This window comes from Macaca fascicularis, chromosome 13, assembly GCF_037993035.2.
Source record: "Macaca fascicularis isolate 582-1 chromosome 13, T2T-MFA8v1.1".
Taxonomy (NCBI): domain Eukaryota; kingdom Metazoa; phylum Chordata; class Mammalia; order Primates; family Cercopithecidae; genus Macaca; species Macaca fascicularis.
The window spans coordinates 3,560,904-3,573,399 of NC_088387.1; the positions used below are offsets into that span (position 1 = coordinate 3,560,904).

Sequence of the window (12,496 nt, forward strand, 5' to 3'; positions counted from 1 at the left end):
TGATTCAATTTGTGAGAACTCTTGCAAGCCAGTGTCAGTGTTCGGCCTGAATGATTGGTATAGAAGAATAGTTTTCCAATTGTGGTTTCTCAACCAGCACCATCAGCATCACCTGGGAAATGTACATTCTTAGGCCTCTACTCCAGACCTACTGAAACAGAAATTCTGGGGGTGGGCACAGCAATTTGTGTTTTAGAAACTCCTTCTTTCCCCAGTGATTCTAATGTATAATGAGGATTGAGAACCACTCGTCTAGAGTAGGGGTTCTAAGGTATTAGATTTACCTACAGAAACTGATAGAGACACAAAAGCTCTGGTCCTAGCCTACTTCAAGGAGGCTGGCTCCAGTGATCTTTATTAGCTCTCAAGGTTCTGACACAGATGAAAGTTTGAGAACCACCGGTCTAGAGCTCTACAAGGGAAGCTCTGTTAGACCAGACTTCAAGATTAATCCCTACTAGGTTAATACCTGTGAGGCCCATCCAGGAGCAGTGCTAAGGGAGATAATACCATATTGTCATATGCCAAAAACTTGATCTATATAGTACTGGAGAATATGCCACGTCTCTTTTTGCAGGCGGTATTGCCTTTAAGGCAACCCACATGTTTCGTGTGTACTGATATCTGATTCATCCCCACTGGCAATCAAACAATCAGTACATCTCTAAAATAACTCTAGTATCTCCTAGCTTAAAAAAATTATCAACCTAACAGCCCACTCAAACTATTACCCTATTTTCTTGCTACCCTTTAATAGCCAAACTTCTTGAGAGACTTCTATTCTTTTCTGTCCCGACTTCACTTCCCATTTATTCCTCAACCCACTCTATCTTCTACATCCAACACTCCATTCAAACGTTTATTTTTTGGTGTTACCAAATCTTCCCATGTGCCGAATCCAATCAATATTTTTTTTAGCCTCACTTATTTCACTTCTCAAAAGTGTCTGACAATTGATCACATCCTCCCCTTTTAAAAACACTTCGCTTTCTGGTCTTCCAAAATAACACTCACTTCTGGGTCTTCTTCCTACTTCTTTGGCTTCTTCTTACTCAGTCCTGGATCCTCTTCTCCTCATTCTCTACATTTCCCTAGGTAATTTCATGGTTTTAAAATATCATTTATATGCTGATGTGTCCCAAATATGTATCTTTCTCTTCTGAGACACAAATTTAAATATTCAACTGCTTACCTTAGATCTTTATTGGGACTTAAAATACCCAAATATGAGTTCTCCTTAAATATTACCTTTTATATTTCTGTTTTAATATTTCCTGGTTTGATACATAGTATCTCCACCTACCTAGTTGTTTATACCAGACATTCTTGAACTATATAATAGCATGTTAACAATATTTCCTCTACTTTAAAATAGGCTCTTTTATAGCCCTGACCAAAATTTTACCCTATAAGATTAAGTTATGACCATATTTTCATACTGATCACTAATAACAAACATAAATAGGAAACTTTAAAAAAGTAACTTTCTCTACAAACCCCAGTAATATCATAGACATAACGAACCATATGTACGCTTTCCACCAAAAGTAATATATAGATACTATGTTTCATTACAGCAGCTATGGACAAGCTACATTACACAAAAAACTCAAATTTAAGTTATCATAAGTTTACAAACAAACTTTAACTTTCACTAAGTACTTACGGTGCTAAATCTAAAAAATTTTGCTGTCAAAAAAATGAATTTTTCTATTATTTTTTATTCATAAACTTAGTTAAGGGCTTGTTTCCAAGTTTATCTATGTTATACTGAAAAGAAGAAAACATATCTTTGCTACCAAACTTAAGAAAAACTAAAAGTAATATCAGGAGGAAAAAACTCACCAATTTTTTCATCCAAGCACATAATTTTCTCCTGAGTAAGCTGTAGCTCATATTTTTTCTTAGCAAGGTGTCGTTGAGTATCAGAAAGATCTTTTTCTGTGTTTTCATACAAAAGTCTGCAAATATTTTAATAATAAAACTAATTCTGAAATTTGTGTTTTGTCATTTTGGAGTGTGTTTAAATCTAAAAACTTTTAAGGACACTAATATACTTATTTCCTCTTAATATTTTTATACAGTTTTAATATTTTCATTACAAAACCAGGAAGTTTAAAAAATAAACGGTAAGAAGGGATCTTCAATCCACTACTCCAATATAAGCTACTATTAGCATTTTGGTAATACTACCTTCCCTAGGTGTCCTAATGCCAAATCAGAGCAATCAGATTAGGAACTATTATGTTAGCTATGGTTGGGGTTTGTCTGTCTTAACAGCCTCGGGTTTCATGTTTTAATTCAGATAACAAGAGGAGGCCATAGAGATGTCTGTAACACAAGAAATAGAACTGCGGTGTCCCATGTAAATACAGAGCGACATACCATCAGTGAGAAGGTCGAACTAGAGAAAAACACCTTGTCAATTGCTGCTAGGCTCAGGAAAATAATAACAACAAAGAATCTTCATCTCAATCTAAAACATCAAAATAAAATTTGGTTCCTGATTGGTCATATAATCAGGAACCCCTCACAAAACTCCAGAGGCATGCTCTCAACCCAAGCACAGAACTAAACCCCAGACAAAAGCCTATGGAAAATGATCTCATAATTCAAAATTTAAAAATACATCAAGAAACAATCCAACCTTAGTGGGAGTCAAAAGACACACAAACTAAATTAGATCCCTAAGAACTTCAGACTACAGCACTATCAAATAGAAACTTAGAAATACATGTGTTTAAATACAAACATATAAGTAACAGCATATATTAAAAAGTCAACACATTTGGAAAAGAACCACATAGAACTTCACAAAGTTAAACTAATATCAAAATTTTAAAGATTACAAACCTCAGTGGACAAGTTAAAAATACAGAATAGACACTGCCAAAGAGATAACTGGTAAACTGGGGGGAAAAAACAGATCAGAGGTCCTATATTAGAGCACAAATAAAACAATGAAAAAATACAAAATAAAGGTTAACAGACATAAAAGACAGAATAAGAAGGTCCAATATTTACCAAATCAAAATCCCAGTAGGGAAGAATAAAGACAATATTCAACAAAAATAATAGCTAATAAAAGATGACATCCAAGACTAAAGAGGTATTAATCTGTATCTATTAAGACAATTATAAATGGGGGAGGATAAAAGGACTTAAAAGGAGGCAAGATTTCTATACTTTATTCAAACTGGTAAAATGTGACACCAGTGGATGGTGATAAGTAAGGGCAATTCACAGAGCAACCACTGAAAAGTCTATAGACACTCAAAAATACTACAGATATCAAAAATGGGATTCTAAAAAATGTCAAGTAATCCATGAAAAGGCAGGAAAACAAAAACAGAGACATGAGAAACAGAGGAAAGAAACAAACAAAAAACATCCCCAAAAACTAACATGGAGAATTGAGCCCTACCAATAATTATATTAAATGCATATGCTCTACCTTATTTTTAACAGCCATAACCTGGAAACAATGAAAATGTCCCTCACCAGGTGAATCGCTGAACAAACTATGGTACATTCATACTATGGAATGTTACTCAGCAATATTAAAAAGTAGCAAAATTTAATACTCGGCTAGATCTCAATGGCAAGCAAATCTTGAAAATCACATCTGTATGATTCTATTCCTACAACATTCTTGAAATGACAAAATTACAGAGTTGGAAAACAGATTAGTGTCAGATATTACGGATCATGGTTGGGGAAGAGGAGATGTAACTGTAATGGAGTAGCATGAGGGATATTTTTGTGGTAACAGACTTTTTGTGTCTTGAATGTGGTAGTAGTTACATGAAACTACATATGTGATAAAATGACAGAACTGTGCAGAACTATGCACAGACATTGTACCAATGTCAATTTTCTGGCTTTGATACTGTACTATAGTGATACAAAATGTAATCATTATGGAAAAGTGGGTGAAGGGTATACATCAACTTCTCTGTATATTTTTGCAACTTCCTCCAAATTATGAAATTATTTTAAAGCAGTAAAACAAAAAAAAGTCCTAGATTTAGGCTGCACAATTCCGCCAATTAAATTAAAATACCTGGGAATGAGAATCAACCTCACTCTTGTTTTTTAAAGTTCCTCTTTTGGTTCTAATATGCAGCCAAGGCTGTTAAGGAATGCACCTGCTATGGTTTGGATGTGTGTCCCCTCCAAATCTCATGTTGAAATGTGCTTCCCAATGTTGGAAGTGGGGCCTGGGGAGAGATGATTGGATCATGGGGGCAGGTCCTTCATGATGGTTTAACACTATCCCCTTGCTGATAAGTGAGTTCTCACTAGTTAGTTCACATGAGATCTGACTATTCAAAGAAGTCTGGGACCTCCCCTTTTCTCTTGCTCCTGCCCTTGTCATGTGATGCACTGGCTCCCCCTTGGCTTTTGCTTACCACCAAGCTGGTAAGCTGTATCGGGCCCTCACCAAAAGCAAATGCCAGCACCACGCTTCCTGTACAGCCTGTGGAACCACGAGCTAAAATAAATTTCTTTTCTTTTAAAATTACCCACACTCAGGTATTTCTTTATGGCAACACAAGAATAGACTAATGGAGACTCCTGATGTCTCTTCATCCAGGGGAGCAACGGGAGAAAAATTAACAAAGCAGGTGTATATGAGGCAGAAAGTGATAGTGGTTTTATGGCATCAGCGTGTCTCCAATCCCCCATACCATAAACTCAAAGAGGCTGACATTTTTAGTCACCCAAAAGCATTGTTTTACACGATAACTTATATCTCCATGGGAAAATCTGTTCCAGGGCCAAAACTGTAAGACATTTGAGAAGGCCAGTCATTTAAAAATGAAACAAAACAAAACACACTGATTACAAAATCACGCAGAAGCAGGTATATTAGAATAAATGCATCCAGGCCAGGAGTGGTGGCTCATGCCTGTAATCCCAGCACTTTGGGAGGTCGAGGCGGGCAGATCATGAGGTCAGGAGTTCAAGACCAGCCTAACCAATATGGTGAAACCCCGTCTCTACTAAAAATACAAAAATTAGCCAGACATGGTGGCGTGCGCCTGCAATCCTAGCTATTCAGGAGGCTGAGGCAGGAGAATCGCTTGAATCTGGGAGGCGGAGGCTGCAGTGAGCTGAGATCGCACCACTGCACTCCAGCCTGAGTGACAGAGTGAGACTCTGTCTCAAAATTAATTAATTAATCTAAAAAATGCATCCAAAAAATTAGCCCAAAAAAAATTAAAAGAAAGGAGAAGCCAGGCATGATGGCTCATGCCTGTAGTCCTAGCACTTTGGGAGGCCAATGTGGAAGGATCACTTGAGGCTGGAAGATCAAGACCAGCCTGGGCAACACAGGAAGACCCTGTCTCTACGAAAAATTTTTTAAAAATTAGTCAAGTACGGGGCCGGGCGCGGTGGCTCAAGCCTGTAATCCCAGCACTTTGGGAGGCCGAGACGGGCGGATCACAAGGTCAGGAGATCGAGACCATCCTGGCTAACATGGTGAAACCCCATCTCTACTAAAAAAATACAAAAAAAAAACTAGCCGGGCGAGGTGGTGGACGCCTGTAGTCCCAGCTACTCGGGAGGCTGAGGCAGGAGAATGGCGTGAACCCGGGAGGTGGAGCTTGCAGTGAGCTGAGATCCGGCCACTGCACTCCAGCTTGGGTGACAGAGCGAGACTCCGTCTCAAAAAAAAAAAAAAAAAAATTAGTCAAGTACGGTGGCACATGTCTGTGGTCCCAGCTACTTGGGAGGCTGAGGCAAGAGAAGCCTGAGCAAGAGCTGAGGCTTGTGCCTGAGAGGTCAAGGCTGCAGTGAGCTATGATTATGCCACTATACTCCAGCCTGAGCAACAGAGGGCGATCCTGTCTTAAAAAAAAAAAAAAAAAAAAAAAAAAGTAGTATTTTTTTTCTGGAGTTCCAGAAAAATTTAAAAAACTAAATAAAAGACACTGCTAGATATTATCAATATGAAAAAAGATAGGGAAAATGGAACAAACAACAGTCATGAGAAAATGTAGTAGATGAAGTTAAAAATATATATGGTGTAACACTTGATAAATGAATTAGCACACTGATAACAAATTGAAGAAATTTTAGTAGAAGGATAAACAAATAGAAAACAAGAAATAAATTTAGAGGACTTACCAAAGCTGACTTTGAGACTTACTACACTATTCAAGACGGATTGGCATCAGTATAAGGATCAACACATAGACTAGTAAAGCAGAATACAGAACACAGAAATAGACCACGGATATATGGTCAATCAATTTTCAATAAATACATCAAAGCAATCCAATGGGGAAAGGAAACAACTGGTGCTAAAACAACTGCATTACCCTGAGGGATGAAATATTCTGCACAACAAACACCCATGACAGGGGTTTACCTACATAACAAACCTGTACACGTACCCCTGAACTTAAAAGTTGGAAAGTAAAATAAAATGAACAAAAGCAAACCAAAAAAACCCAATTGTATTGTTGTATGGAAAAAAAAGAACATGACACCATACACAAAAAACTTAACCATAAAATGTAAAATTACAATGCTTTTGGAGAAAGCATAAACATATGTGTTAAAAGTTTTAACCAATCATAGCAATCAAATCCAAGAAAATTAGAATCTACTATGACCAAGTGGGGTTTACCCAGGAATGCCAGATTGGTTTACAATTTGAAAATTAAAAATTAATCATTAATAACTCATATTAACAGACTGAGAAAGAAAAAATTATGATATCAACAGATGCAGAATAAGCATTTGACAAAATCCAATATCCATCCTTAATAAGAACACCCAGCAAACTACAAATAGAAGACACCTTTTCCAATCTCATAATAGACATCTACAAAAAGCTTATAGCTGACATTACAAAGAGGAAAGGCTGAATTGCTTTCCTTCCAAAATCAGGAACAAAACAAAGATGACTGTTCTCATTCTTCTGTTCAACACTGCACCAGAGTTTCTATCAAGTAAATAAGGAAAGAAAAAGAAACGCAAGGCATTAAGATTAGAAAAGAAGCAAAACTCTTTATTCACAGGTGACATGATAATCTACACAGGAAATCCTATAAAATCTACCAAAAAACTGAGGCTAGATGTTCAAGGCCATCCTGGACAACATAGCAAGACCCTATGCACGCTGGCTCATGCCTGTAATCCCCGCACTTCGGGAGGTCCAGGCGGGCGAATCACAAGGTCAGGAGATTGAGACCATCCTGGCTAACACAGTGAAACTCCGTCTCTACTGAAAATACAAAAAATTAGCCGGGTGTGGTGGTGGGTGCCTGTAGTCCCAGCTACTCGGGAGGCTGAGGCAGAAGAATGGCATGAACCCAGGAGGCGGAGCTTGCAGTGAGCCGAGATTGTGCCACTGCACTCCAGCCTGGGCAACAGGGCGAGATTCCGTCTCAAAAAAAAAAAAAAAAAAAAAAATTTTTAGGCCAGGCACGGTGGCTAATGCCTGTAATCCCAGCACTTTGGGAGGCTGAGGCAGGCAGATCACCTGAGGTCAGGAGTTCAAGACCAGCCTGACCAACATGGAAAAACCCCGTCTCTACTAAAAATACAAAATTAGCTGGGCGTAGTGGCGCATGCCTGTAATCCCAGTCACTAGGGCCTCGCTGAGGGAGGAGAATCACTTGAACCCAGGAGGAGGAGGTTGCGGTGAGCCGAGATGGCACCATTGCACTCCAGCCTGGGCAACAAAAGCAAAACTCTGTCTCAACAACAACAAATACACACACACACACACACACACACACACATACACACACATACACATATATATACACACACATAGACACACATACATATATATATATATATATATATATTTTTTTTTTTTTTAATTGGCTGGTCACGGTAGCGCATACCTTCAGTCCCAGCTACCCAGGAGGCTGAGGCAGTGCCATCTCTGGAGCCTAGGAGTTTGAGGCTGCAGTGAGCTGTGATCGCGCCACTGCTGTCCAGCCTGAGTGACAGAATAAGACAGTGTCTCTAGAAAAAGAAACACTAAAATTTTTGTTCATCAAAAACAAAGCAAGTACAAGCAAAAAACAAGCCACAGACTGGTTAAAAAAAACATACTACATTTCAGATAAACGGTTTCTAGCTACAATAATGCCTACAAATAAACAATAAAAATCACCAAGCGAAAAAATGAGCAATAGAATCGAACAGACACTTAACAAAATAAGATATACAAATGGCACACCAAACTGGCACTCAACATCATTAGGAATCAAGAAAATACAGATTAAAACCACACAATTATATCTCTTCACATCCAGTAAAATGGCTAAAATTAGAGACTGAAAATGCTGCTAAGGACATGGATTGAACAAATTAAACTCTAATACAACCTTTCTCATATGGGGTTCTGTGGGAGAAAGAACTAGATAAAATTAATTCAGTGACTATTTTCTCAGTTGTCTCAAGAATAGCCCAAAGCTAGTACGATTCTAGATTCCTATGAATCCAGGAGAGATGGTAATTCGGTGTAGTAGCCCCTCTTATCTGTGGTTTCTCTTTCTCTGGGTTCAGTTACCCACAGTCAACTGAAAAGAGAGAGGCCACATTCATAAAACTTTTACAATATGTGGTTGTAATTGCCCTATTTTATTATTAGTTATTGTTGTTAATCTCTTACTGTACCTAATTTATAAATTAAACGTTATCATAGGTATGTATATTTAGGAAAAAACACAGAGTACATACAGGGTTCAGTATTAATAGCTGTGGTTTCAGCCATCCACTGAGGGTCTTGGAGCATATCCCCCTCGATAAGAGGGGACTACCATATATACAATAGGTATCTTAGCAAATTAGAACTCAATTCTCATTCTCTCTGAGGCCTGATTTAAAAGGGCTGCATTATACATTGTTACTGGGACGGGAAAATCATAGAATCACGTGCAAAACTGATCATTCCTTATGAAATTAAACGCATGCTTACCATGTAACCCAATAATTCCACTCCTATTTATTCAAGAGAATAAAAACATATGCCCATAAAAAGGCATATGCAAAAATTTTACAGCACTCTTACTCTAAAAGTGTGTGACTAATCCAAATATCTATCAACGAAGTATTAATAAAAGCATGTGGTTTATCTGTACTATGGACTACCACTTCACAATTTTAAAAAAGGACTGTGGGGGAGAAAATGGCAGATAGAAGGCAGGACTAATTTGAAGCTCTCACTCAGACAAACAAAGCAGTGTGTGGAGACTCACACTGTGAACTTTTGCTCCAAGATCTACTGCAGGAACATACTAGGAAAGCCGAGAGAATCCACAGACCCTGTGAAGGAAGGGGATTGATTGCTCCTGCAGGACCTGAGAGACAGCCCAAATAATTGGAGTGCCCAAAGTGGGAAAGTGGGAAAAGGGGATCATCCACCCGCAAACACACACCTTCACTAGGGAAACTGAAGGTCCAGATCGTGGGAGAAGGATTTGACCTTACCTGGAGCTGAGATAATTTAGACAGCCAAGCGAAATACAGCAGTAGAGTAAGCAGCGGGAAGAGCTCAGTCCCCAGGGAAGCCATCTCTGACACATTGTCTCACAGGGGTCCGTGGGGAGGGCTGCCAGAGGAACTGGGAAAAGACCACAGGGAGAAGGAAACTTCCAACTGAATTTTGTGGCAATTCCAACCAAATGTGAAGTTTCTTGGACAGAACTCAGGGAAAGAGATGAAGCCCAAGTGCAGATGTGGGCAGGCGGGGTGGCACAAAACCTGAAAGCCCTGCCTGCTTTCTCAGCCAGGAAGCTGGTAGCCTGAGGCAAGTTCTTAGCCCTGCTTGCCCACTGCCTGTCAACAAACCCGGTGCTGTTGTTAGGGAAGGCACGGTGGGAGTGACACTGGCCTTTTGGGTTGCACGGGAGCTGGGTAAGGCCTGTAACTGCTGGTTTCCCCCACTTGCCTAGTGACCTGCATGACACAGGAGAGAGAGCCATAATCCTCCTGGAAGCATAACTCTGTTGACCTGGGAACTACACTCCCATCCCCTACAGCAGTGGTAGCAAGCCCCACCCAAGGAGAATCTAAGCTCCGATACGACTAACCCTGCCCCCACCTGAGGGTTTTCCTCTATCCACCCTGGTAGCTGAAGACAAAGGTCATATTCTCTTGGGAGTTCTGGGGCCCCCCCACTCACCATCTGATCCTCCCTATACTACCACAGCTGATGCTTTCTTGAAAGTGCCACCTCCTGGCAGGAGGCCAACCAGCACAAAAGTAGTACAATAAACAACAATAATACAACTAAGGACCCTCACAGAGTCCATTTCACTCTCCTGCTACCTCCACCAGAGCAGGTGCTGCTATCCACGGCTGAGAGACCAGAAGATGGTTCATATCATAGGACTCTGTACAGACACCCCCCAGTACCAGTCCAGAACCTGGTAGACCCACTGGGTGGCTAGATACAGAAGAGAAATAACAATCACTACAGTTTGGCTGTCAGGAAGCCACATCCCTCTAGGAAAAGAGGGAGAGTACTATATAAAGGGAGTACCCCATGGGACAAAAGAATCTGAACAGCAGCCCCTGAGCCCCAGATCTTCCCTCTGACATAGCCTACCCAAATGGGAAAGAACCAGAAATACAATTCTGGTAATATGACAAAACAAGGTTCTTCAACACTCTCAAAAAATAAAAAAATCACACTAGCTCGCCAGCAATGGATCCAAACCAAGAAGAAATCCCTGATTTGCCAGAAAAGAATTCAGAAGGTCAGTTATTAAGCTAATCAAGGAGGCACCAGAAAAAGGCAAAGTCTAATTTAATGAAATCAAAAAAATGATACAAGATAGGAGGGAAGAAATCTTCAGTGAAATAGGTAATATAAATAAAAAACAATCACAACTTCTGGAAATCAAGGACACAGTTACAGAAACACAAAATGCACTGGAAAGTCTCAGCAATAGAATTAAACAAGTAGAAGAAAAAACTTTAGAGCCTGAAGACAAGATTTTCAAAATAACCCAATCCAACAAAGACAAATAAAAAAGATTTTTTTTAAAAAATGAACAAAGCTTCCAAGAAGTTTTGGATTATGTTAAACAACCAAACCCAAAAATAATTGGCATTCCTGAGGAAGAAGAGAAATCTAAAAGTATGGAAAACGTATTTGGGGGAATAATCGAGGAAAACTTCCCTGGCCTTGCTAGAGATCTAGACATCCAAATATAACAAGTTCAAAGAACACCTGGGAAATTCATCACAAAAAGATCATCACCTAGGCACATAGTCATCAAGGTATCTAAAGGAAAGACAAAGAAAAGAATATTAAGAGCTGTGAGGCAAAAGCATGAGCTAACCTATGAAGGAAAATCTCTCAGATTACCAGCAAATTTCTCAGCAGAAACCCTACTAGCTAGAAGGAATTGTTCTATCTTCAGCCTCCTTCAACAAAAACAACTATCAGCCAATAATTTTATATCCAGTGAAACTAAGCTTCATAAATGAAGGAAAGATAGTCTTTTTCAGACAAGCAAATGCAGAGAGAATACACCACTACTAAGCCAGCACTACAAAGAACTGCAAAATGAGCTCTGTATCTTGAAACAAATCCTCAATATACATCAAACAGAATCTCCTTAAAGCATAAATCTCCCAGGGCCTATAACACAACACAGTAAGTAAATACATACATGCATGCATACATACATACATACGTAAATACCAAAGTATTCAGGCAGCAAATAGCACGAGGAATAGAATAGTATGTCACATCTCAATACTAACATTGAACGTAAGTGGCCTAAATGCTCCACTTAAAAGATACAGAATGGCACAATTGATAATTCACTGAACACGTATCTGCTGCTTTCAAGAGACTCACCTAACACATAAGAATTCACATAAACTTAAGGTAAAGGGGTGGAAAAAGACATTTCATGCAAATGGATACCAAAAGCAAGCAGGAGTAGCTATTCTTATATCAGACAAAACAAACTTGAAAACAACAGCAGTTGAAAAAGACAAAGAGGGACATTATATAATAATAAAAGGCCTTGTCCAACAGGAAGGTATCACAATCTTAAATATAGAACAATTATTACTAAACCTAAAAATTGGCATAGACAGAAGCACAATAATAGTGGGGGACTTCAATACTCCACTGACAGCACTTGACAGGTCATCAAGACAGAAAGTCAACAAAGAAACAATGGATTTAAACTATACCCTAGAACAAATGGACTTAACAGATATTTACAGAACATTCCACCCAACAACCACAGAATATACACTCTATTCATCAGCACATGGAATGTTCTTCAAGATAGACCATATCGTAGGCCACCAAACAAGTCTCAATAAATTAAAGAAAATTTAAATTATATCAAGTACTGTCTCTGACCACAATTGAATAAAATTGGAAATCAACTCCAAAAGGAATCTTCAAAACCATGCAAATACATGGAAATTAAATAACATGCTCCTGAATGATCATTGGGTCAACAATGAAATCAAGAGGGAAATTTAAAAATTC

At 38.9% G+C, this 12,496-nt stretch overlaps 1 non-coding gene across 29 annotated transcripts in view; it reads right to left on the minus strand.

Moving 5' to 3' along the window:
- The window catches only part of TSGA10 (testis-specific gene 10 protein), a 150,494-nt gene that overhangs the window by 88,606 nt on the left and 49,392 nt on the right, over positions 1-12,496 (minus strand). For 21 of the 29 annotated variants that reach the window (XR_006691542.3, XR_012421921.1, XR_012421920.1 and 18 more), the window contains one exon: positions 1,846-1,961. The exons of the other annotated variants lie outside the window; for them this stretch is intronic. This is a non-coding gene — a transcript (testis-specific gene 10 protein). The remainder of the gene's footprint in view (positions 1-1,845; positions 1,962-12,496) is intronic. 29 annotated transcript variants of the gene reach the window in all.